We start from the raw sequence: 5268 nt of genomic DNA on the forward strand, positions 1-5268 counted from the left end.
ATATATATTGCAGTATCACTGGTCAATTGATCAAGTTACTGGTTTCTAGAGGATGTAAGTTCTAGATAGAACAATCGCCTAAAAAGTAATGAATTCCTAGTCACTTCGTCAATTAAGTCTGTTCCCCCCTAAAAAAAAAATTAAGTCGGTTTCTATTTACTTTATTTATCGAATTATTGAAACGGGTTATTTGTTCCGTGCTTTAAAAATTATGTTTTCCCCCAAAAATCTTCTATTATATTGTGTTGTTTAGATAATTTGTTTTAAGCTATTTGTTTCCTTATTAAGAATATTTAATTTTGATATACTCAGATCAATAATCCACAGCCATAATCTAACAAATAGTCCCAATTAAATATAGCCTTAAGCCTACTTATTTTGATGCACAAAAAGTTCTAGAAGACGTGTAGCTCTCCCGAGTCAAGTGCAGCACGATTATACTGGAGTAAATTAGCTTGTTTAGGACCATCACCACCGATGAAACCAAAGGTCAGCCAAAGAAGGTGCCGTGGAAATTAAGGAGAAATGGAAAAGGACGGAGAGAAAGAAGAAAGAAGAAACACTCCAATGCCTTGACCTGACCATGGCGGCTAGCTCAGCTCTTTGGTAATTAATCGAAAGTTGCTCGCGTTGGACTATCGTTTTCAGCGTGGAAATTAATCCCCGTGGGCGTACATGTGTATCACCCGGACTATCAAGATCACGAAATCCAGCTAGGATGACTCGATCAATTAATCAACGCAAATATATATTCCTGATCCGGTCCTGCATGCCAACCAGATTTGTCGTAGCTATTTCACCAACTTTGACTCCATGATCAGCAGAAAAATCTAAGCGGCAGATCTTCTAAAAGCCAAGTTTTTTCATAGCCTTGCTTAAAATTTGAAAGGCAATATTTTTTTGTTATTTTTGTTTTAGCATCGGAATTGAAATAAGTTAATCTTTCTATCACGTCTTCATTATATATACACATTATTTTGAAATACATATATATCCCCTTTTCTCTTAGTGGTGCATTCCATTTTCTCTATTTTCTTCATTTTCGTCGGAACTATTCTCGATGGTCCACATTCGCTCTCTCCTCTAGAACATGCGTAGAGTTGTCTGTTAGGAGTACGTATGAGTAGTCCACGGTACGGTACGAGGTAAATCTACCGAGTCTCCATGCTCCACGGCTTCAGTGGTGGCATTGCCACCAACTGTCATTGTTCTCGCCTTCGTTGGTAAGCTCGATGAAATTGTCCTTATCCCTTGCTCATTTATGAGAAACGCCCAGGGGTCTTCCGGCTAACTCTACAAGGTGGTGGGCTAAACGATTTAGGTTTGAAGTCTCACCCCTTCTAATTATTTGATATTAGGTCATTCCCTAATATTCGTGGTTATTTTTCCTCGTTTACAATGAACATGTTTTTCAAATTGCTAAATGGTATGAATTTATGAAAAAAAATTATCCAAAAGTTTCTTTGAAAAAAATCAAAAGAATCCATTTTCAAGATTATAATAATTGATCGTAACCTACTCACTCACCTTATTTTACGCGCGGTTGATAGGCTCAGCCAAACATCCAAATACTAGAACAGTCTTTTGTTGAACTTAGAAAAGGAAGCCACGAGGCATAAAATCATCGACCACGAATTTTCAAGATCATTGATTTATAATTTTAATCTGACTTTTGTCTCGAACATTATTAGCAAATCTGTTTATTTTAGCTTGTACTCCCTCTATATTCGTAAAGTAAGTCGTTTAGGACAATGTTTAAGTCAAAACCTTGAGAATATAAATCATAAATAACTCTCAAGTTGTTGAGTTTAAAAATATAAAAGTTATATGAATAGATTTGTCTTGAAAAATACTTTCATAAAAGTATACATATATCACTTTTCAATAAATATTATTATAGAAACAAGAAGTTAAAGTTGTGTTTTATGGACCGTGTCGCTGTCCAAAATAACTTTCTTTATGAGTACAAAGGGAGTATAAAAGTATGACATAATCGATCTACAGAGCCAATCACTAGCTACCACACACAGCTTCAGATCGAGCCACTGGTGACCATCATGGTCATGTGCCCCTAGCCAAGTGACTATAATGAATTATTGCTTAGCATTTTCTCCGTCCAGTGAGAAAAAATGGCCGCGACCGTGCCTGCCTGGCTAGGCACGCGTTCACACGACCGGTGAGAACCTCCATCGTTGTCCCCCGTCCTTTTCCGAAGCGAATTCATCACTTGCCCACCTCATCTCCCTTCGTAAAAGACCAACTTCTTACTACACTTGCTCGATCAAATTCGTAATTAGAAGTTGATTTTTTAATAGTACGGAGGAGAGGAGGAGAGAAAGTAGTTAGTAGCCTCAAATCCGTCCAAAACTAAGGTCACGTAAAAAAAAAATATTAGCACAATAGCAGCTTTGATTACTTAAAACTTAAAAATATATTTATTTGATATTTTAAAATAACGTTTATATCGACAATTTTTTATAAGATAATACTACCGTTTAGCAGTTTAAAAAATATGCTAACGAAAAAACCGAGTTTTTGAAAACGGTATCTGATTCAGGTTGGGCCTTATTTTTCCTAAGCAGCAGTAGCGGCCGGACGCCGACGTCGTCGTCGTCGTCGTCTCCGGCGGTCGTTAATCCGTCGCCGTCGTGGGCTTCGATCTTCTTATTCCTCCTGTGCGCTCGTGTGCATGCGTGCTTCATCTGTTAGTAGCTCGCGCGAGCGTTGAGTTGACATGTCATTTTTTTTTAGTGAATTAACTAATCAAAGTCGACGGCGACGACGACCAATCGATCGGTCTGATCGGACTTGCTGTACGTACGTGAAATGCAAGCTCGATCAAGGTGTACGTATCACTCGAGGTATTTCTGTTTATACGGACGTAGACAGATAAGAGAGAAAAAGTCATGGAACGTACTGGTAAATGTACGTGCACTTGTCGCTACAGAATTCATATAGCGTATGTACGTCGTCTGTGTGTGTTTTTTCCTTTGTGTTTTTGTTGTAGTTTGTTGGTGGACTTGTGACGACTTTGACCATCGATCGGTCGTATAGGTCAAACTGACGCCATATCATTTTTGATTCAGAGTAGCACTAATAATCAATTCGTTGGTAAAATTGTATAAACCATCCATGTCACCCATATTTCGAGATTTTACTCCATAACAACCTATATTTTTGTTGAAAAACCCACCTAATAAATACCATCTAAAAACAAGACCTCCTCCTTCACTGTCTAAGGGCATGTTTGATACAGCTCTAATTTCTAAATATAATTTCAGGAGTTAAGTCTAGAGTGGAGTTGTGGAGCTGCCTAAACACAGCTCTAGTACATTTTGTGAGAGAGCTCCACCCAACTCCACTCCTAGTTCTGGTGGAGCAGAAACTGTTTGGCTGGACTCCAGCTTCAGGAGGGGTGGAGCTAGAGCTGGAGCTGTGCCAAACAGACCCTAATTTTTGACTTGAATTAGCGGTGGCTCCTCCGGCATGGCTATGTGTTGAGTCCGACTTAGGGCTTGTTTGTGGGAGCTTCTAGTTGCAATAGCTTGTCCCAAAATCAAAAGCTCCCCAAACAGTACAGCTTTTGGTACAGATTCTGAGAAGTTGTAGTTGTAGAATCCAGAAAATGAACTGGAAGCCAGAAGCTGGTAAACCCATATTTTCCGGATTCTTAGAAGCTGACTACCAACCAGCTGCTTCTCGAAATCTTAAACTCTCCAAATAGGGCCTTAATCTTGGTCTTAGCCGAAGAATTTGTTGTTTCTAGCTTACAACAAATAAACTCTTCACTCGACCTTAAATGGAGAAACAACTTAAAGATGAGCCCGGCTTGGCAAATATGGACCGTTATAAACTCACAGACCCTACATTTAATTTTAGGAAGGGCTAAACAACCGAACAGTACGATGAATGGTGCTGAACTAGTACCATGGTAGTAGTACTACCAATCATATCAAATGACCAACATGTACCTGAAGATTCTTGTCTAATCTCTCTGATCATGCGCGTGGAACCTGTGCTCCACATGCCAGCTGCTGCACGCGCCATACTACTTTACTGTAGTACTTTAATCTCGTGCCCGTTTATCACGTTTTCAGTTGAGCAGACAGTGAGAAATTTTAATAAAACACAACTGCCCCTGGTTTAGGTACGTGTGGATCATTAGAATTAAGATTCCTAGTTAAGTATAATTGTTTAATTGATTAGGATTCTACCACATGGAGTAGTACTTAATTTGCTCAAACCGAATGAGTACGTGTCAATTGGGTAATCCACCAGATTTTTTTTAAAGAATCGACCGCAAAAATGAAAAAGATCCCTCATGCATGCCCTACGTTCATACAATAGTTGCTTACTATATTATTGATATATGGTCTCACCTGTTATACACACTACGTCTTAAAGTCCGTGCTGCAGCTGGTTACAGATCTATAGTCCGCTACTCTTCTCTCTCATCTTTTATCTCATTAAAGGGCTATAAACTCCAGCCTCTCGTCGTTGTTTTGACATGTGAGTCATATTGCCATATTACCGGCCGGCACTGTTCAACTCAAATATACTGGCTAATAAAAGCTGTAGTAGCTCGGTTCGTCTGTGACACGGTCAAAATTAGTCTCGGTAAATTGTAGAGTGAATCTACTGAAGACGAATAACTGATCGGCGAAATTAGTTAGGTCAAACCATGAGAAGCTTTCTCAAACCTGACTAATTTTGGCGCTCTGCACCGTACCCTACGTTTGCTGCCTGGACGGGGTTGACATGGATTTGATCAATTACCGCATTAAAGATGTATGGACTTTATTGTGCGGAGTTGCTAGAAATATGGCGCCATATGTGTGTGTTCATGTCAAATATTTCCATATATGCCTCGTACGTGCAGCATGTGTTGTGCAACTGGCATGGTGATGGATATGGACTTTTTATCTCATTTTGTATATTTCATGTAGAAAATCATCAAAATATTTTAATACTCTCTCCATCTCTAAATATAAGGGATTTTGGTGAGATGTGACACATCCTAGTACTGTCCAGATTCATAATACTAGGATGTGTCACATCCTATCAAATCAAAATATATTATATTAGGGACGGAGGGAGTATGTGATATGTTAACCTTCAAAATTCGACCTATAAAAAAGTAAATTTAACTTTAACCTAATTTATAGTCAAATCTATTTCTAATTTTATAAGTTAAACTTAAACTTACTTATATGTTTTGTTGAGTGAGTAACTAACTTCGTTTTTTTAGATGATACCGTTAACTTTTAG

This window comes from Oryza glaberrima, chromosome 6, assembly GCF_000147395.1.
Source record: "Oryza glaberrima chromosome 6, OglaRS2, whole genome shotgun sequence".
NCBI lineage: Eukaryota > Viridiplantae > Streptophyta > Magnoliopsida > Poales > Poaceae > Oryza > Oryza glaberrima.